Below are 23318 nucleotides of genomic sequence, written 5' to 3'. Positions count from 1 at the left end.
GGCCATTTGTTGCAAAAAAAAAGTGAACTGTGAAGCTGTTATTTAATAAATCCTGGAAAGTGTATGGGTCTAAACCAGGCAGGAGGCTGAGCGCAAGTTGACAAATATTTGTTAGCATTCACCTTATTTAGTGAGTGAATTAAATCTGGAAACGGCACAGGAAGGCGATTGGAGAAGCACTGTTTTGTGTAAAACACTTGGAAGACTTTTTTTTTTTATAGATTTAAATCCATCACATTTCTAGTTATCAATTATTGATCAAGTTATGCATTTATTTTTTTGAATTGTGTTATAGGGTTGAAATTGTTTGCTTTAATGATTATGTATTTAGGTATAGTCTAGTATATTTTAGTGCAGCACAATATTTATGTTATTTTTGTAAATGGGGAGATTCACTTTAGCACATAAGCTTAGATCAGGAGTAGCCAAACTCCGGCCCTCCAGCTGTGGTGAAACTACAAATCCCATGATACATCTCTCTCCGAGAGTCATGTCTGTGGCTGAGAGAATCTTGCAATGCCTCATGGGATTTGTAGTTCCACCACAGCTGGAGGGCAGGAGTTTGGCTACCCCTGGCTTAGATAGAAGGTTAGATTAGGAGCATAGGCCTACATATTTTTAAATACCCCAGGTCAGCTGCACTCGGAAGTAAGGGGGTGTATGAATTAATTAAAGGGCTGCATGACTTAAGGTGACTATATCCTTCTAGGCTATAGAGATCATTGGACTCTTCCCTCCTATGTGACCCCACTGTTTTTTTTTCTTGGAGCTTACACGTGGCTCACTCTTCCTTTCTTCTTGTTACAAAATGGACATTGCATTGGGGCAACAAAGGAAATGCAAGTATAAGTGGCTTGTGAGACTGCTAACAGTGGACCTTATTGTTTGCAAATGTAAATGTTGCTTTAGAGCAATCCTGTCAATACCAAAAAAAAAAAAAAGAATAAAAAATATACACTGCGTGGCCAGATTATTATGACCACCCCATCAGTACTTCGTTGGGCCACGAGATAACTCCACAAGATTACTTTGTTGGGCCACCTCGTGACTCCACGAGATGTTGAAAGGTGATGTGAGGAATCTGACACTGCACTGTTCCCCTTCTGTTGTCTTGTACCAGTCTTTCCACTCGCCGTTCTGCCCTAACATTGACTAGTCGCTAACGGCCACAATTCGCACGTTCAGACCCAGATTTTCGGCTGACAGTCCAGTCTTTAAACACTTTAACACTGAGCCCCTCGAACATTTAACGAATTCTGCTGTTCAGCTGATACATGCACCATGGCTTGCGCCAACAATCACCCCACGTTCAAAGGCTGTTAAATCGCGTTGTTTACCCATATCTTCAGAAAAAAATCACTTCCACTGTCGTGGTAAACAACCTGCTTCCCTATTTATAATGGTCTGGCCCTCTAACAACTTCAGCGCAAAATTATAGCTTATTATAGCTAATTTGCCTACAAACGTCAGGTGGTCATAATAATCTGGCCACTCAGTGTATATACGAATCAATAGCAGCTTATTGCAGCCAGATGACTGACAGGTGAATGCGGAAGTGATGTAATACACATCACTTCTGCATTCACAGCCCGGAGGGAGATCATCAAGGAGCTGATCTCCCTCCCTCTTCCTCCTGACGCCCTCCCGAGCCCTTCTGCCCTCCCGCAGATGGGCTAGCAGATCCCGGGATTAAAAGGTGAGGGGTTAGGAGTTGGGGCAGCAGCAGTAGACGAGGGGGGTGAGGGGGGCACACACAAACAAATATACACAGCCGGTAACAGCTCTATGCAGTGCATGGGTTTTTTCTGCCCGTGCACGCGAGCTAGGGGGGGGGCTCACGAGCAGAAAAAAATGCCCCCCCCGCCAATGCAGCAGTGCTGTCCATCCGTTTTTTTTTTCAACGGGCGGACGGCAACTGGTTAATAGGCAAGTTTGTGAAAAGGTCACCGTTCACATAGGTCTGCCCGGACTCGTCATTCCCATCCAAATAGCTAGGTGGCGACTGACAGAGGCACACCACGGCCATCACCAGTAATCCAATGAATGTAAAGACACAGTCAACAGCCAGGACCTCAATGTAAAAAAAAATGTATTCCTAGGAATCCACAATGTTGCAAGCGTGACAAGATCCAAGCATGGATCTAGTCATGCTTGTAACATTGTAGTTTCCTGAGAATAAATTTTTTTACATTGAGGTCCTGGCTGTTGAATATGTCTTTACATTCATTGGATTACTGGTGACAGCCTTTAATAGGCATTACCAATTGCGGCATGCAGCATGTAAAAAGTCTTCTCTCAAAGAACTAGATTGGGCTGGTGGAAGGAACCACAATGCCCAGCAGGGGACCAGGTATTCAACACACCCAGAAGTGTGGATTACAATTGGTGCCTCTAGGTCTGCAAGCAAGCAAAGATTTTACTCACTACATTCTGGAAAGTCAAGTATAAAGCTTTCTCTCTTTTACAGGCTCAATTAGATTTTTTGTAGGGACAGAGCTACTTTAAATTTGCTCATTGTTGACGAAAAAGAAGATAAGGAGGGGAAAAAAAGTACTTTATGCAAAGAGAATCATATTAGTGCTTGTAGGTTATTCTAATCTAAGTGTATAATGAAGGGTTAAAGAAAACTGCCCTTTTTATTCCGTACCAATACTTCCTTCAGGGAATAGATTTTTCTTTGAAAGGTTACTGTATCTCAAGTGTTTGTAAAATACCCAGTTATGATTGATTATTAGACAGATTAACAAGATGAATTTATACTTGTCAGAAGATCTAAAAACAAGACAAAGTAAAATGGAATCAAATTTTTTATTGTTTATAACTTATGAAAAATGGAACACCCTGGGTGAGATGCTTGACGGTTGCACACTGGAGGCACTCTATCAGACAAAGATTTAGCAAATTGTGACATAAATGGTTAGTTTTCTTATCAAAATGACAACAACTTAAGACCAATTTTTATTTAAAAGTATTTTAAAAATGGCTAAAATGACCTCCAAACATACTATCTTACCATGGAGTACTGGCCTACAATAAATCATTTTGAATGTGATAAATATTTAAAACAGCAGTAGAGAACATAAAATAATGCATGCAAAATACCACTTTATAGGACACCGATTACACTTGCCTATTTAAAGATATGCATGGTTTCAACATGCATTAAACACCAGTCAGATGAATGTTATAAACTCTAAACTAACTGCTAATGATTTTTTTTTGTTTTCATGGAAGATGATCTTCATTTTGGTCTTTTGGAGGACTCAACCAGTCTATGTACATCTATGAACTTGATATTTCAATGTCTAATATCTATTTTGATTTACTGTATGGTTACATTGATCAGATTGGCCCAGAGAGGTATCTTACCATCTTTATACAGTATGCCTGATTATAGAAGGAACACACAATAATGGTTGTTTGTTTATGGTTTTAATGCTTTTAAGATATTAAATATCATATTAATATCATATGTTTTTTAAAGAACACATTTAAGTTCCATTACTTGCTGTAGTCTGGCACCTATAAAGCCCCAATTAAAATATCCATTTGGGTCTACTATTTTTCCTAGTTGACAGCAGGTCTGAGAACTAGGAACACAGTTGCACATTTCTAGTTCTCCGCTGGAAAGTTTTTTTTTAAACACTTCTAGCAAATGGCATTTTACATTTGAACTTTTCAAGGCATATTGCAGTCACAAAAGGGTTAAAGGGTTTCTAAACCCTACGTTTTTTTGCATAGATCTACTGCTAAAAGCAGTAGATCTATGGAAAAAGTAAAAAAAAAAAAAGAACCCTTTAAAAGCGGTTTAAACTTACCCGTCTTCACCATGCGCTCCCGTCTGAAAATCCGAAAATGCTCGGGCGGCTGCAAAGCATCTTGGGGCGGTCGCATGCGCAGTTCAGATTTTCGGCCGGGAGACGAGGAGAGAAACAAAGCAAGTCTATGGACGCGTGCACCCGCATGCAGACACCGTGGGACAAAGGAGTCAGCGCTGGATCTGATACTCGCCGCAGCGCTGGAGAGAAGGCTGAAAAGGACAGGAAAGAAGATCGGATTAAAAAACATAATTTAAGGTAAGTGCTTTAATTAACATTTGGGGGAGGGAAAAAAGTTTTCGACTTTTAATGTCACTTTAAGCTAACATTAGAAAAGAATTCTTAACTAACCTAATAATTTTGTCAAATCACCTTTGTTGGCCTTATTGGCTAGGAGCACAGGAGAGCTGTAATGGGCTGCCAGGCTGTTTTAGCCCTGTCCACCACCCAGGAGAGGGAAGAAACTGCTCTGAATGGCTGTGGAGATGACTGGCTACCATAACATAGAGCAGCCCAGGAGAGTAGGAAAAACAGGCTGAGTGTGGCTGTTCTTCCCAGAAGTGTACATAAACAGACTGCAAAGGGCAAAGGGGACAGAGCTGCTGAAAAAAAAACTGTGGTACTGTGTCCTGGAGAAAGCATGTGGCTGCAGAGCATCTAGAATAAAAAAAAGTGTAGTGACAGCCTGTGCTGAGAGATATAAACTTTAAAATAACACTGCACAGAATACAGTGCCAGCCTCAGGTATTTTAGTGTCTAGCCATCCAGTAATTGGTGCTCTAGTGTTGTGTCCCCGCTGATCACAAGCTTTCTACAGCCATCAGAGAGAGATGATAACTGTTCAGATTTCTGCTTCATCCAGCTAACTGCATCTCCAGCCAACATGAGAGGTGCAGAGCATTTCGCTGGCCCACGAGGGACTTAAAGGCACCTGAGACTACATACAGCCTCCAGGATCTGGTGATAGGCCTTGTGCCACCCTTAGCCAATACTCACTGCTCGGTGTAGAATGTTTCTTGCAAAACTGAACATGCACTACTCCAGCCATAACTTGGGCCCCAACGCCAGCCACCATTAACCTGTTTTACCATGGCCAGTGGGGGAGGGAAGGGGCAGACTTTAGATAGCTGTCATTTAAAGCACTTTTTTTTAAATGGGACTTTGCATCTGTTTAAGAGTGTGTACATGGATTACTTTGCCTCAGTTAACTCATCATTGTTGTGTAGTCTCTCCCTGTTTGTATTGTTATGTTGTTAACCCTTTCTCTCTTCATAGGGCTTTTAAACTTGAATAAAGCCCATTTTAACTTCCCACAAAGTGTCACATTGAGTTTGGTACAGAAACTTGTCATCACCACAGTGGGTCAGGAGGGCCCGAGTTCATACCGCAGCCCTTTCGGGGGTAGCATTACAAAAGGTAATGGCAGAGTTAAGTCAGAAAGTTTGAACTCTGCAAGCCATATGCGAGTAAAATCTGCTGTTTAAGACAAACCATATTAGTTTCAATAATCCATTAAAAGAATGTCAGCAAACCATAACCTTCTATGAAACAATGCTAACAAAATGAAGCTTTCAAAGTTGCAAGTACAAAAATAATCTAGAAATCGGACAACAACATGGATAAAACAATCTTGTAATAAGACTGTGCATATGACCGAGTACAGTATTGGTGTGTGTGTGTGGGGGGGAAGTGTCACAATAAAGCAGTGGTTTCCCTGCAGCTGATGTTTTCCCATTACTGACTTGCCATGCCTTGTTTTGTGTCTCTGTAAAGGCTGCCATCTTGGTGAAAGGAAGGGCTTTGCCTCATGTCCTCCAGCAAAGAGAACAGTGAGCAAGCATACTAGCAAATCCCAGTCTCGTGAGATCATCAGTCAGGTGGCATTGCCTTAAATCTCACACTGCAGATATACAGTATGAGGCAAAGTGAGCAAAGGGACTGATTAGCTCATTCATCTGCTGCTTCTTTTTTCACAGACCAGTAACAGACTGGGGCTAGGAAGGAGACAAGTGCTACTGAACTGTGTCAGAGAAAAAACAGGTCTCCTCCCCTGCCAGACAGAGCTGTGTAATAATTGGATGGACATAAATACAAATCCTTTGGCATTATAGGTCCCTAATTTCCACTGTATTTCATGTGTTTGCCTGGACTTCAGCTTTCAACTCCTAAGCAACAAGTACAAGCATTAAAAGGCTCATTATAGCCTGTAAAGATTTACCAACTTGTTGGAACATCACTACAACCAATTTTGTTCATGGACTATAAAAATAGTGGAATAATACTGTAATCAACCATAAAACAAACGTTTGTGTCAGATAAAGCAGATAAAGATTTTGAGGATTGACAGTTACATTAAAAAAACAAAAAAACTCATGGTTGCAGAACTCTTTGTTGCTTTAGACCGCATAAAAAGACAGAAAAAATGTAAAAAGGGAAATTAACAGTAAACCTCTGACTACAAGGCATAAAAAGATGACTAATGCCATGTACACCAATATTTGTTGAGTGTACTCTAGGTTCAAGCTGCCCCTGGGATTCTGTGATGCATAGTCTAAATGTTCAGCCAGCATTATACTATTTATTTGTTATTGTCCTTGCAATAAAAAGGTTAGATAACCAACCCCACGTTTACTTTTTTTTGGGACATCTACAAATGAGAGGAACAGATTTAGGGTCGTGCCCTAGTTTAACCTGCAGCAACAATTACTCTCTGCCTTTTAGACAGGCCAGCTATTAAATCACACTTGCCTTTGGGATTTTTCAGTTTAAATATTCAGGAAAATGCTGTAAAAAAAAAAAAACTTGCTATAAAAAAAAAAAAACAACAAAAAAAAAAAACACACACATTGACATTGATTACCTGCTACAACCATCTTCAGAGCAGCTAATATCTGAAATAGATAAATCTGATCCTCGTAACAGCATTTATCTATATTGTATTTGTTTGGTTGGTATTGTTGCATTAGTTTGAGCAGAATGTTTTCAAGTTTCTAATCAAAAGACTTGAAGACACCATCCTACATGGTCAGGACATTGAATCTTGTAATACTGAATATTGCATGTATTGTCTATAGAGAAAGTTACTTGGCTAGTATTACTGCTTCTTAGGTCAGCTCCCTGCTCACTGGACAGAGGTGATAATGCTGATTAATTTACCAATATGCGTTCAAAGGGGTTATACAGCAAACTGCATTGCTAAACTAGCTGATAAGTGTGCTAGCTTCCTGGCTGCACAGTGGGGGCAGAGGTGTATGAGTCAAAAGGCAAGTTGCACAAATTTACAAATCCTTTGGCATAAAAAAAAATAGTAAACAGTATCAGTGTATTTTGCTTTTTTTCCCCTCTTGATGACGAAGGGCAGCGGTTGGAAGGGGGTCATTTTCACTGCAGACCCCACATATGGCATTATTGGATAAAAAGCGCTTACTCTTAAAGTGAGAATTCTTAAATTACAGTAACCCATTGCAGACAATTGGAATTCACTCTGATGAAGAACCGTTTAAGACGGATTCCGATTGCTTTCTTATGGGCAGCTCTGTAAAATGTATAAACATGCCTCTATCGGTACTGTGTATTATCCTAAAGGGTTATTTTATATAAAAGATTTTATTGCTAGAGTCAGGTGTCAAATTTTAAATGTTAAGAGCTGGTAGCCAATGCTTGAGGCATGCCAAGGCCAAAAGCAATACAGGAAGTATCTACAAATATGACCAAAGGCCCTTTGGTCCTCTTCTTGCTCCTGTCTGGGGATGAGTGTTCCAATTGTTCTCCACAGTAAGCAAAGAGCAATAAAACATTAACCATGTAAAGAGTCTAGGATTATTTTCCATTTGGTAAATCCCAAAATAGAAAGTCGCACCAACATGGCGTCCCTCAAAGTGTATGCCTTTTATAAAAAGGCACTCAAAAATCACCAAGAATATAACAAAAAAAAAAGAAGAAGAAGGACAGACAAAGATGTCACTTCAAGTACACAAAAGAAAACTGGGCAAGGAAGTGCTACCACCCTATACATGAATATATGTGGTCACACTATTGCCTGTATGTTAGTTGAGTACTTACTCATGGATATTGGCATCAAAGAAAAATTGGAATAACTCACTGTTAGATGGTCTGTATGCGGCCAGAGAGAGGCGTTGCCCTGCCGGGAGGGTCGTGGGCCAGAAGACCGTGATGCTCGATGAAAAGGACCTCAGTCTGGGGTAGGTAGTATATGTGAGATGTATCTTAGGGGGAATCGACAGAACTCAGCTGGCCAAGCTGAGCCTGAACGAATCCGTGCGAGAAACCGCTGCTTAGCTGCCTCTTAAGCCGCGGCTCGCTGTGTCTAGCTGTCAGTGAGAAGCAACGTGAAATGACAGTGTGAGGTCAGTGAGGGGCTGGAAAGGAGCTGTCCAATGGCTACGCGTTTTGAGGCCGGTGCATCTTTCTCAAGCCGTACAAGAAAATCAAGAACGGGCGGGAATCAGGAAGACTTATTTAAAATGTGACAGGTGGGCGGGTACACCTCCCGTGTCGATTACTGGTTGGTGCAGGATTAAACGAGAGTGTGGTTTGCAGCTAAGACATCGCATTGATAAAACTGTTCTTCACAGATAGAACGCATTTGGACATACAGGCATGTCAAATCTTGGTGACATATTAAAACATTTATTAGTTTATTCGGCTGTTGAAACAAGGACTTTAAAATTGAATGGGGAATTGTGAACGAAGGCTGCATATCTAAAATCATGGACTTTTGGTTATAACAAATGTTAAATAATATAAAATTATGTAAAAATGTTAAAATACAAAAATTATTAAAAATAGGTAAACAATTACGAAAAGAAGGATGTGGATCATGGTAAAACTGCATGAAATTGTAAATCACAGTATAAATGAAGATAAAATAATTTCGATTTTCTGTGCGTGGAACATATTGACTAAAAGGACTACTGCTCATAAGATTGTATGTATTTCAATCTCCTTATTCAGACCGGTTGGTACTAGTGTATTTAATTTGTAGATCCAAAAAGTTTCTCTTGCACAACTGGCGAAACCTTTCGGAGGGTGATCGTTAAGTGGATATATGTTCAATGGCGTATATGTGTAATGCAGATGTGTTTTTATAATGTGTCATGGTGAAATGTCGGGGGACAATATGCTCTATATCCCCCTTCTCAATTAAGCATCTGTGCTCACTGATTCTTTTACACAGAGGTCATTTTCATCGAGCATCACGGTCTTCTGGCCCACGACCCTCCCGGCAGGGCAACGCCTCTCTCTGGCCGCATACAGACCATCTAACAGTGAGTTATTCCAATTTTTCTTTGATGCCAATATCCATGAGTAATTACACTCAACAAACATACAGGCAATATTGTGACCACATATATTCAAAAGGATAGTAGCGCTTCCTTGCCCAGTTTTCTTTTGCTTGCACACGGGGTTCCTCTCCCTGTTCATGGAGGCAGCACGCCCCCCCCCTCCCCCCCGTTAGCCATCTAAAACGTTTCCATTTACCACCAGAGTAGTGCGCTTACAACAACTTTAATGTTTTACTATTACTTCAAGTATACAGTAGCTAAATTAACAGAAAATGGGGGCTTATATCTTTTGAAAAAAATGCTGGTTGCAAAGCCATCATGCTAATCTCATAACATCAACCTTTTTTTAAAAGGAGCTTAGAAAAGGCAGTCTACTATATTGACCCAGTTAAAAGGGACTGTATAGCGTTTACATGAAAATATTTTGTCGTCAGGAGGTCATTACCCCACTGTGGAAATCTTCAGGACCCTGTGAGGACCCCGCATATGGAAGGCCAATAGGAAGTGTCCAGATCACCAGGAAGAAATGTGGCCACTCAAAGAGGGACCTTCCCACTTCATTGCAGAAGAAGGAAGAAGACTTTAAACTTCAATATAATTTAGGTTTTTTCTTTATTCTAGTTGTAAAATTAAGTTTGTGCGTGGGGGGTAAAGTTTAGTGGTGGTGGCAGGGAAAGTAGGATTAGGCCACAGATCAGCTTTAAATGCTTTGATGGAAAGTCTGTTTACAGATCTAAAAATACTATGCACACAAATATTGATGGTTACATATGACCACAATGAGATTGTATGAAGGGACTCTATGATGTTTGGTCAGAACGATTGGTTTTCTTTTCTGCCTTGCACTTGTCTATCAATCAGCCCATCACAAATCAGCAGAAGAGAAAGCAGGATTCAGCTAAAGTTGAAGTCTGCCAAATGCTTATTTATAGTGAAGATGTATGACAACCCAAATAAAAAAAAAAGAAAAAAGGAGGAGTTAATTAGAACCTCTTTCAGGTTATCACTGCTGCCCAGTGGGAGATTCCTCCATCCACACAGTTTAGCGTAGATGGAGGAATCGGTTGCACTTTTTCCATTTTACCATAGAAAATATGCAAATAATCTACACATAATAGGTGTATCGCAAAACCCTTGCACAATTCACATCAGATTGTCCCATCTTCATGTGGACAATTTAAATCCAGCATTCAATTGGTAGAATTTTTAAAAAGGAAATGTCACATTTTTGATCCATTCTTTAATACTTTTAATCAAATGTAAAGACCTTTATGAAAAAAACCACAACAAACCCTCAAATGCAGGTTACAGGGCCTTCATAAGCCAGAATACTGTGGCTGTGTGCATATGATAATAGCTGGGTGTTGTTAAAGAAAAGGAAAAAAAAAGATAATTCGTATTGTAGATGAAGAGCTACCATCCAGAAATTATGCTTAATGACAAAAGTAATAAAGAACAGACAAAAGGATTTAGGAAGAAGAGCTGCACTTTCAAAAGAGAACCTGTAAAACGTTCATTAGCAGGAAATTAACTGGCAAGGAACACACTTAGATGATGAACTTTCTTAAAGCCATAAATATAAAGGGCAATTTAATGCCGGTGTGATAATTTGAAATCTCTGAGTACATGCAGTTTATCTCTTGTGTTCGATGATAAAGGCATGTCTGAGACAATGGATGAAATAAAAAGTCAAATTCCATACCAAGGCACACAAGAATAAAATGTCTGTCTTGAAGTCTGGACATAATTAAATAAAAAACACATAAATAGTGCACGGAATGAATAAAATTGACACTGACTAATAGCTCAGCATAAATAATTTCATTTTTTTTTTACATAGATGAAGCACAAGCAATGTATACTTGCATAAGGAGTGCTGCAGAGGTCCCATGTCACTTCCTTCTGACTCCAGGATCTCTGAAGAGCCATGTCGGGCCAGAAGAGTCACAACTATACAGACACCATCAGGTCACTCACAAAATCAGAATGACTGTTAGGTCTTGCTAGACACAGGGCACATGCCTCTGGTGCTGGGATCCTGTGATGCCTATGCAACCAACTCATTAACAGATATTTGCTTTCAAAGATGACCTTCAAGGAAGCAACTGTCTTCAGCTGTACAAGTTCAGTCCTTGACCACAAAAAGGGTACTTGCAGATTGAATCAACAGGAAGTTTAAGTTCTCTGTAAGTGTCACGCTCTGGTCAGCAAATCAGTTCCGCAACCCGGATCTTGGACAATATTTCACATGTATTGGCATGCATTACTAATAATAAAGCAGCTTTCTTTTTGGCACAGTAAGTATCCATTCACACCAGCCACTGTGGCCAGCGGCTAGTGTGCAGTGCCTGACACATCGCAGGGTCTGTTTTTATTTATTTTTTTAGAACTTTATTGAAATGACAAGTGACATTTCATTCAGTTCTACGAGCAAACCACTGGGTTCCCACCACGACACGGTGGTGTGAAATGTGTTCATCCGTGACAAGGCAAATTGCCTGGTCTTGCATAGGGGCTCTGCTAGAAACAATGGCCAGCACAGCTCCAATGTATGTGGTACGAATGGACCCTAACAATGGCCCTTTGTGAAGTATGTATGATACTTAGCTTAAGGGCACACATTGAGCTCTGAAATGTAGTCATTTGCGGTTGACTGTTATGCACATCAAACTCTGGACCGGAGGAGGGAGGAGGAGGAGAAGAGATAAGCTAAAGTCTTAATGCAGAATAACACTTATGGTAGGTAAATAGTACCTTTTTATAGGAGGATATGGGGGGCAGAGGGAGTTGGTTCCAAATGGACAGTTTGGAAGTATACATAAAGCATGATATCTCAAGGCTTAAAAACAGTTCTCTTCAATAGCTTATGCAGAGTTGTACATATAGTTCAAAATGGGTTTTGTTCCTACCTGGAGATCCGATGAATTATAATCCCCCTCCTTGTATTTGCACAACTGCTTGTGTAGTCCGATCCCTGACCGTATTTGTGCAGAAAAAAAGGGGGGGTTAACTCGTCACAAGATGACGGGTTGGTAGTGGTCAATTTCAGGATCCGGACAAGTCAGTTGGTTACATGAAAAATTGATTTTATTGAAAAAAGACATGCAAGATAACACATTTGACTAACAATACCTACATAAAACCTCTTAAAAATACAGACACTAGTAAATTAAATGTGGATCGATCCTCATTCGCTTCTATCATTAATTTCACCGTAAGGGGTAAGTAGCTGGTGTGTTTCCCACGTTGCCACTTATCTCTCCGTGAAATGGCCCATGAGTATATCAATAAACATGGGCTATCTAGATGAAGCCATATTCCAGGGTATGGGCAATCAAAAGGAAAAAGATAGCCCATGTTTATTTAGCTTGTGTAGCAAGCGTTTGTGTGGTACCGTATCAAAAGCCTTTGAGAAATCCAGATATACCACATCCACCGGCTTACCTCCGTCCATATCTCTACTTACCCCCTCATAAAAAGTTAGCAAGTTAGTTAGGCAGGAACGGTCTTTCCTGAACCCATGCTGATTGTCATTAACTATCCCGTTTTCCTGTAAGGAAAACTTAACCCCACAGTGAAACACCCATCAAAGGAATCCCTAAAGAAAAAACAAATTAATAGAGGGAAAGGAACTGAAAACATTTGAGGACATATTTGATTAAACCAGAAAATAGCCATATAGGATCTATCTTATTCACAAGCATCAGTGTTTAAGCACATTATATAACCTGATTTCAAATGTACGAAACCTAGGTTACCATTTCAAATTTAATTTGACTCTTTTCTTTAATTCACAACATGAAATTACCAGAATGTTTTTCCTTTTGATTGCCCATACCCTGGAATATGGCTTCATCTAGATAGCCCATGTTTATTGATATACACATGGGCCATTTCACGGAGAGATAAGTGGCAACGCGGGAAACACACCAGCTACTTACCCCTTACGGTGAAATTAATGATAGAAGCGAATGAGGATCGATCCACATTTAATTTACTAGTGTCTGTATTTTTAAGAGGTTTTATGTAGGTATTGTTAGTCAAATGTGTTATCTTGTATGTCTTTTTTCAATAAAATCAATTTTTCATGTAACCAACTGACTTGTCCGGATCCTGAAATTGACCACTACCAACCCGTCATCTTGTGACGAGTTAACCCCCCCTTTTTTTCTAGAGTTGTACATATACTTGACAAAGTCATTTCCCATCACACTTTGGAGTCTTATACTGCAAAACTCTAGTTAAGCTTCTGGTATAATCATTTACTTGATTTTGGAAAGCAAGTTATTCAGTTGAAGGTCTTATTAGCTGAACGGACTATAGTGCTTGGCTGCCAACAGTCCACTAACAATTTGGGAAAGAATATAAAATATTCAACTGCCTTACATATATAACATTTGGAGCTGCAAATCCATTTGTTAAAAGCCATTTGTGAACCAGTGTTGAAAATATATATTTTTTCAAATATAGTGTAAACAATTGATAGCTGAGCCTTCTGTTGCAGAATATGATGCATAAACTCAGAGCTGACTCACCAGTAAAGCAGATGGGATGGCTTGCATCTTCTTAATGCAACTAACAACATTAGTATAAGCTCATAGCTTAACAGCCGTAACAAAAGTTAGTGGATTGAACATTTGATATGCATATGTAAACATAAACAGTACTTTCAACAGCATAAGGGTGCTTCTCTAACAGAAAATATGTTATGAAAAATGCTAATCAAATATATGAAAAGACATCTCTGGCTGATCATCTTAAATAGAACTGTATGATGTGGAATAAAAAAAAAAAAAAAAGTATGTGACAATTCTGATCTATCCATTCTGTTTTACCCAGCTTCCGTGATACTATGGGGTTGATTTACTAAAGAAATAAAGACCATTCAGTAAATGTTTACTTTACAAGCTAAATGTTAGTAAATCTGGTTAATCTGTGTTAAACTTTGGATACCATATTATGGTAGGGGAGGGAGGGAGATTAAAAAGGGATTTTTGCTAGGACACGATTGGTTCTTTGAAATCAATGTGACTTCACCTAGCCATTTACCAAGCTCTTACAGTTAACAGCCTCTATTCCTAATAATCACCTCCAATATGTACAATTTTCCCATATATTTCAGAAAGCTATTTTTTTCTCCTTGTTGGTTTTATAGAGAAAGTGGTTGAAAATGGTTGCAATGTTGCTGATTGTTTAAGTGTGAAACCAAATAAAGCCAATGTGAAGGAACTGGGTCCTCACTATTTTTTGCGAACCAAAGGGGGGGTGACCAGAGGCATCAGTTGATCCTTGTTCACACCAAATGCAGAGCAGATCCACTCAGGTTTCTGCACACGCAGTGCAGTGGGTTGTGCCGCGTTTTTTGCCGCATTTTTGGTGAACACAAAAATTCTTTTTTTTTTGTTTAACATGGGCTTTCAGTGCATTCCAGGCATTTGCATGAATTTATGATGCGTTTGCATGCGTTGCAGAGCAGATAAAATTTAGCTTGCTGCAGTTTTTTTACCTGCTCTAGAACTGCACGCTGCGATGTGAACTGGAGCAAAAAAATACCATTGGAATACATTGGACGCAGTTTTGATCCGGTCTGCAACTGCTCCGCTCTGCACCTGCGTCACGCTTGGTGTGAACAAGGCCTTAACATTAACAGTGTATTACTTATGAGAGTCATAACTTTTATATTAGGTTTACCAGAGGTCACCAATGCCTGCCTTGATTGACAGGGGAAGGGGGATCACAGAAAAAGAAGGCTAATCGAAAATTTACAATGGGGACATAGCAACAGTTATTACTAAATGTGTGAAAGGCTTAGAACCACTTGTTTTTGTTGAGGTATGCACCTTCTTTTTTATTGTGAGGTCAAATCTCACAATGAAATAATTGACAGCAATAAAATTCTAAACCTTCTGCATTCTATTAACAAAATCATTTCAGCTGGAGATGGCCTTTAATAGTGACAAAGATGACATTAAAAGAATATTGCTTTCTCAGTGTACGATGGAGGAGTCGCTGCACATTGTAGGTTTTAGAAATAATATTACTGAAATTAATATACCACTAAGCGCAGAAAATTGTTGCAATTACAAATGTTTAGGCATTCCCATGTTTATTTCCTAAACACTTGTAATTGCAACAATTTTCTGTGCAAAGTGGTGCAATATCTGACAGAAATGCAGGGGTGCAAATATTTTTGGCGATGACTGTATATATACACAGATACATATAGACACACAACACATATTTTATAGTGGCAGAAATCCTTTCTGGCAATTTGTTGGACAGAGTAAGCAAAGAATACAAATTGAGAACTCATTAAAGAGCCAGAGAGTTTAGAAAAACAACAAAATCCTTTAGAGCCATAAAACTATCTCACTACCTCGCTTTTTAAGATCATGTTGTATCAAGTTTTTTTTTTTTCAGTAGAAAATTTATATACTGTAACTTAAATAGAGACAAGAGGATTAAAAAAAACAAAATTGCTATTTTTATTATAATGTGCCCTTTTGGGGTTATGCAATAAAATTCACATCACTGACACTAATTATTTTGGCATCTTATTGGAAGTCGAGATTGAAAAAATAAAAGCAGAAATCCAAGAGCAAAGCAAGTTCTTGGCTTAGCTTTTCTTTCCTGCATACTAGAGAGTTTTATTTACAGCTAAATTAAAAGCTGGATGTCAGATCTGGGCCCTTCAGAACAAAATCTTAATAATTAACTGGCAAAACTGAACATGATCGTTTCTGACACACCTACACTGGTAATTATTGCTTTCAGGCCATTCACTAATGAAATTAATGTATTCATTGCCCTAACACATTAACATAACTCATACACAGTGCCCCACATTTCAAGAACACTACAGGAAAAGAAAGCTTAACAGTAAAATCCCATTTAAATACTGTAGGAAAATGCACATTTCTTATTGGAAGTGGAAGTAGAATATGCTTAGGATTATCAGTGTTTATAAAAAGGTATGAGCAAGGTAACCATGACATCTAGTTGTGATTGGCCCTGATATACCACATATGAGATATACAAGCTTTGGCCATAAGGGAAAAAAAGTCACCTATTAAAGAAAATACTGAAAAAGTGCAAATTCATTCCCTTCTCAAGCAGCATTACCTTATATGATAAATGTCCATGATTGTGAACATTTCAGCTCGCTTTACAGCAACACATGGCACTCATGTGCCAACAGACCTGGACTGCAGTTCCCCACAACGCATATGCAATATTGGTGCTCAAGGCAAAAAAAAAATGGATACGTTTGAAGCGGATATTGCTGGCATGTTTTTTCCTCACCTACCAGTTTTCTCTACACCCTTCAGAACCTTGATTTTTCTAGATATACATCCAATATCATATGGATACAGCTGTGAATACTGTAATTAACAGTTTGACAGAAATGTGCAGTCCATAATAGTCACCAGCACTCGATATGTGCGAGAAGTATAAGCACATTTATTGAATTGTCACAAGTGTCATACAGCCAACATTTCGGGGGCCACAGAGGGTCCCTTCCTCAGGGCCTGCCAAAATGTACATAAAGAGATCAATAGTCTCCGGCACAGCCTCCTACAACCAGTGGCCATGTTCATCGATTCAGCACTACAACCGCTTGTGAGATCCCTTCCGCCCTACATCAAGGATACTTGAGAACACTTTCTTGTTGAACACCTGATCTGTATTCTTGCTTTGGAAAGAGACTCAAAATACTGAAACCACTGAATCAATGTACTAGCCAGGTACATAGAGAATCTGAATTAAGTACTGCCTTCTTGAAAGTGTCAGGTTCATGGGGTGGGGCTGGCTGCTTAAATATCCTTAATTTAATAGTATAAAGTGCAATTCTGGTCATGCTAGCTATGAAGAATTACCCCACAGTAACTGCAGTTACAGAGATCAGTGTGGACTTGTTTTAAAGCTCATTTATTGCTTGTTAAGAATATGTAAATACTTTAAATGTCCATGAATTGGCATGAGTAGTTACATTTTCTGACCGCCCAGTTTCTACTCTCTATGGGAGTGTACATTGCTCATGCCTTGCAATCAGTGTACAATTTAAAAAAAAATGGCTAGCTAAAAAGGGAAAGACGTTTTTTCTGACAAAATCTTTACCTGCTACCATTTTTATACATTAAATTGTAAGTTTAGTTCCACTTTAAGGAAATAGCCTTCAACAATTAACATTGTTATTCATGTATTAATAGTAGATTTGTTAGGAAGACAGACATGCACATTTAAGGAGTAGTAAACATGTAACCCAAATAACACTTTGGAGTATAAAGGGGTATGCATGAGGAGCTATCTGAAAAAGATTTGCAGTTAAGGGGCACGAAGTAACGAATTGAGTAAAACACTTCTCTACAATGATGGCCAGAGTCTCCTATAGACAAGTTAGAGTTGGAGACCAACCAATTATTGGTAAAGAAATAGTTCTTTCTGCAAAGCTTTCAGTCTTGTCATGGGAAATTTGGCATACCCACAATTGAACTCAAAAATCTGTTTAGAATATATGTAAAAATGATTTCTTGCTTTCTAACAAGGGGAGTCAGAAAATATATATATATGTATATATATATATATCAATCAAACATGATTATTAAGCATCATTAAGCATAAGCATGATAATTAAGATTAACAGCAATTATTTATGCCTGGAAGTTTAAATCTTTCATATAATTAGAACATATATTTTTCTCTCTGCATATGTGCAGTTAAGATTTCCTGTACAATGTCTAGGCTATTAGCTTAGTGCCACTCCTTATAGATAGGTCTGCCAAGAGTCTTATTTATAGCCTCCATCAACCCATCAGTTTTGTTAAGTTAGACAATTAAAAAGACTTTATATCCATCCACAAATTCATGTAATAATACAATGCACAAATAATTACCTAGTATATAATTTATGGTAAATGTAAGAATATGTACTCCCTTTGACTGCGATACAGTCACATGACAAAAAAGTTGGTACCAAAAGTCAGAGCTTGTAAGTAATTGAAGAACTGCAAGAAAAAAATGTTATTAACCCTTGCAGGGGGGCTAACCCCCACAATGCAAGGGTTAAGTGCTTATAATGTCTACAATTTAAGCACCTATGTCTAGGCGCTTAAAAAAAATAAGTTATACTCACCAGATTATTTGAGCGGCTCCCTGCTTCTGTGATCACTGAAGCGTATCAACTCCTCTGCACAGATGGACTGCTCCCCAACATCATAACGTCTATACACAGAGTATAGAGCGTGATGACACCAGGATCCTTAGACCAATGCAGCAGAGGGAGAGAAAAGCTCTGGACACCAGTCTAAGAACAAGCCGGCTCGCATGGTCTGGGAAGTATAACTTTTTTTATCACCTAGACAAAAGCGTGCCTTGGCCACAAATTTTCCTCCTGGAGTTTCTTTAAAATACTTGTATTGAAAAACAAAAATATTTGAGCACAGTTCATATATAAAAACAAATAACATTAAATATTTTATTCCAAAATACATGCAGTTAAAGATATGCTACCCCATCTAACCTTAAAGAAAAGCATTTTTGGCAAGGGAGATTTTGTTTTTAGTTATTATTGCCGTTTACCTCAAAGCATTTTGAAAGCATTTTGATAGGATCACCACCACATTTAGGTGTATGCTCACACACATTTTTTTTGTAAATATACTGTAGTACATATAGGTATATGAAAGATAACCACTAGAAGAAGCAATTTATTTCACTGCAACTACTCTACTAATGAAATAAGTTATTGGCCATGATAAAAATGTATTGATTACAGGTGATCATCAGATCCATGTTTATTGTTATAAGGAGCAGTAAAGGACAACCATAATGCAGCCCTGCAACTGACGGAAGCAGAGCCTGCATATGTAGTCGTCAAATATGGCTACCCCTATATAGATATAGAATTGCATACAATATTATTCTATTAATACATGCTGATAAGATTACTTACATTAAACTTTTAAAAAATGAAACACTGAAAGGACTATAGATTCCCATTAAATCTTGCCAAAAGTCAAAATACCACCTACAGTTGGCCTTGCAGTTTTGCTGCATTGAATTCATAGAATAAAAAGAATAAATAAAAAACAGGAAAAGAAGGGATTAAATACATTTTCTGAACAATATAGACGGAAAACCTAGACATTGGTCACAATCTCTGCCAAAGGGTCTTGGGAAGCAAAGCTTGGGCACAGAAGTATATACATATAATATGTAAAAACAAAATAGCGTTTTATACAAATACAGAAATGTAATACTGAGGTAACAAAAAGTTATTCACTTACTTTAGCTGTACATGCACTGCATCGTTGTCGATCTTCATTACCAGAACCCTGTGGAAGAAACATTTTAAAAAAAAATGGATTGTGAACAATAATTTTAAAAAAAAGTTCATTTTTTTCTGGCTTGGTAAAAGGTGCATTTAGCCAGAGAAATAATGAGAAATGAATGTTTTATTATTTCAAATCTGGTTCACATTTAACAGTTGGCATATTTTCTATTTCCATTTTCTAAAAATGCTCTAGGACTACTCCCGAGTCAACATGGTTACACATAGTTGATTATAGAACGATATGGATAATGTGAAAAGTTGTGGGAAGTCACCCAGTCGACTCTGTAAATGGTGTTTTGTTGTGCTCATTCGTCTTGGAAACATATTAGAAAAAAAGTTGTACATTTTTGTTTATACCAAATATGATTAGGTTAAACGTTCCAGTGTTTAACAAAATAAATGTCATTTTTTTTTGTAACAGATGTAAACTCTAATTAAACATATTTTGGGTGGAATCAAAACTTAAAGCCGCTAGAGCACTACTTTGGGTTTAACTGTACTAAAGTACAGTTAAACACCCCCAACAGTTCATATTTAGCTATTAGTGATGAGTGAACCAAGCAAATCTTGGTTTGTTGAACATTCGCCAAATTTAAAAAAAAATATCCAAATATAGTGCCCAAAACCCATTCAAGTTGGTAGGAGCTGAATTATGTAATGTGTTATGGCCTTTAAGGGCAATTCTCAAGCTTTTGGTAAAGTGCGGCTGAGCACTACTATGGTGGAGATGTAAAGCATATTATAGGCCTGCAGATCAAATTAGGCTTCCCCATAAGTATATATTTCCTGAATGCAGAGACCCTGTAGAATAAAGTGGTGGCAGTTGCAATTTTTTATGTTGCATGATAATAGTACAACTGGCACAACTGTTTTATCAAACTTTTAGTAAAAAATACAATTAAGTTAAGTCTAATTTTTGGTAAAATATAAAAAGATGAGGCTGCGGCGAAACATGTCAAGCATTAAAATTGAATGTGCCTGTGAAATGGTAAAAAAACGATGGTAAACCCATGGCGCTTTAAAAGCTTTTACAAATCACCAATTTAAAGTTCACCGTAACAGCCTAGAATGGTTGCTTTCACTCTCACCTACATCGCAATACCTAAAGTGTGGCACAATTTGTGTTTTCATAAGGAGCACCAGAAGTGGTTTTTGCATTTGTATGTGCATGTATGCAGAGGTCTTTTTTGGGACGTTTCATTTTTTTCTCAACATTTTCAAAGCTTTTTTCACCTTAACTTTATTGCTACCACATGAGGGGCTCACAAGCCCCATATGGGATAACATTTTAGTGGTGACAGGTTCCCTTTGAGACATTAGGGGTCTACCCCTAATGCCACCTTTACAGCCCACTGAAGCCAATCAAGCACAGATCATGCTTAAATCACCTTCTTCCCTGGCCAGGGAATGACCACTGAGAAATAGTTAGGGACTTAAATCATAGTCACTTCCATGTTTCAAAAGAAATGGTGAAAAACTACCATTTCTCCAGAACAAAATAAAATGTCAGGGTCTGCAAAAAAAGTTTAAAATCCTTTGATCAGCCATAGGGGGTTGGATTGATTGTGTGCCATGTTAAAGGATTTTTGCGTTTTTAATGTTGCTTTCAATGCTGCGTGAAGAGACCACCTACTTCTGTATGGTATTTTTTCCCCCTCTTTGCATTGGTACCCCATTATGTCCCCCATGGAAGTGCCCAACCTGTTGAGTATGCTTCCTCTCTAACTAATGCTCTTGGATGCTTAAAAAAGACCCCCACAAGTCTTACAAAAGCATTAGGTATACTTGTATGTTCCCTGGAGAGAATCTACTGGTTAATCAGTATTATGCAGGAAGAAAAAAAAATCAATAATGGGGGCAATTTTCAACAGTTTACTTAGAGGAACTATTTAGACAGTTGTACAGCAGTTAGTTTACAGATATGTCTAATAATCATAAAACCCAAAATACATTATAGTCCTACAAGCAAGGATTTTAAGACAGTGAATAATTACGGAGGAGAGAGACCAGGCAGGACATCTGGAATTAATTCACTTTGAACAAGAGAGAGAGTCACAAACTTATCTAAACGAAAGTGTGTTAGCAGTAAATGATAGCAATGCCATTATACTACAAGGTGATGGTTTTGTATTACAAGTGTTTGTACAAGCATTGAATAAAATACAATCTGTAAACAAAACAGGATGAACAATTTACTATAAAGCAACATTTTTTATTTTTTTTAAAAAAAAGGTCTATTTTCCAGTTCATAAATATAAGCCTGTCTTTCATTTTGGTCAATTTAACAAAGTGCATTGTAACCATTCCCTGGTGAGATTTCTAGGGTACTTGCCCAGAAACAGCATTGAATTTCAATACTAGTTAAATGCATGAAATGTGGTTAAATACAGGGGGCTTCATGCTTACAAGGATCATGTGAAGCACAATAGAATGTGAAATACTCAACTCCTTTGAACTTTAGAGACATCATCATATCGTTAGCATGGCTAGTACATACTTACACAAGTTAAAATAAAATGAAGCTTTGTGGAATGCAATGTTAGAAGTTACGAAGGAGTGCTAAAAAAGGCATTCACAATAGCCAAACCCAATGCTCAAAAGCTAAACACCTTATTTTGAGAGATAAGAGCAACATTTTGGTCAAATGCATTTCACTGCAAAAATTTGTAGATTTTTGTTCACTAAGATTGCCATTTAGTTTCAACTTGTGGAACTGCAGGGCGAAACTACAAGAAAAAAAAATAGCAATTTAAAAAAGGAGAACTATGGGGTGAGTGAATTACACTCACCCCCATTGACGTGTGACTGTCAGTCATCACTTCCCACAGGGATCCCCCTCCCCTGTCTGATCCTCCAGCGCTTGCTGGAGGAATGGATGGGGGAGTGGGAGGGCATAACTGGTTCTGCTTCTAGATAGGCAGAGCCTGCTATCAGCCAGCAGGGTGGATCTCGACAATATTGTCAGGTTCCCTCCCGGCGGCGGCACTCTCAGTATATAGTGGGCAATAACCCACTATATACTGAGTTTTGGTTCATGGGAGGACGTTATTATAGGTCCTCCCGTGACCCTACAGAGAACTAAAAGGCAAATAGACTGTACACATGACAAGGACATTTTGCCTTAGCTTAGTGAATGAGATAAAGCCCTTCTGACTTACAGTACAACATCCAATCATGTGCAAGCAAAAATAATGTGTTTTTTCCTTGCATATGATTGGGTATTCTTTGCAAAGTTAATTTTCACCACATTCACTATGCAAAGAGAAAAAACCCTTGCAAAAGAAACAACCTATTTGCCTTTAGTAAATCATCTTTAGAATGTAATAGTCACCTTTTAGCATGATTTAACACATTATTGCAGCTTGATTAATAAGGGGTCAATAAGATTCTTTCCCACCAAAAGGGTTTTCTTTAATCTCTTAAAAACCCATACTGGTAATATACAGTATGCTAGGTTAACATGCTGCAAGACAGATTGAAGAGGTGAATTGCATGGCTGAGTTTTGAGAAATCTTGCTTGCCTTCAGTCTATATTAGTGCCATTTAGTAGCTTAATGGTACCATTTTGCTCACATTACATGACAATATAAAAAAAGAAGAAAAAAAAATGATTGACTCAGTATTATAACAAGAAATACTTTTAGATGAGTAATCTAGGTTTGGCATTCAGAAATGTGGCATGATTTCATACAAAACAGAATTTGTCTAGCCACAGGATTATTCAAAACACCCACATATAAAAACAGCAGAACCAATAACTTTAATAAATGTTATTTAGAATGTAACCCTGTTACAACAGAAACAGCTTAAAATATATCTAAAGCCAAAACGTTTGAGTCAGTGGTTAGATCCCCTGGCAAG

At 38.2% G+C, this 23318-nt stretch overlaps 1 long non-coding RNA gene across 1 annotated transcript in view; it reads right to left on the bottom strand.

Annotated features, from left to right (window-relative positions):
- Positions 1-23318, bottom strand: part of LOC108786586 — a 218133-nt gene that overhangs the window by 189037 nt on the left and 5778 nt on the right. Inside the window, exon 2 of the long non-coding RNA XR_001941214.1 lies at positions 19411-19458. This is a non-coding gene — a long non-coding RNA (uncharacterized LOC108786586). The remainder of the gene's footprint in view (positions 1-19410; positions 19459-23318) is intronic.

The sequence above is a fragment of the Nanorana parkeri genome, unplaced genomic scaffold (assembly GCF_000935625.1).
Source record: "Nanorana parkeri isolate BGI_ZX_2015 unplaced genomic scaffold, ASM93562v1 scaffold217, whole genome shotgun sequence".
In the NCBI taxonomy this organism is placed as follows: domain Eukaryota; kingdom Metazoa; phylum Chordata; class Amphibia; order Anura; family Dicroglossidae; genus Nanorana; species Nanorana parkeri.
The sequence above is the reverse complement of the archived record's forward strand: the minus strand, read 5'-3'. Positions and strand labels throughout refer to the sequence as shown.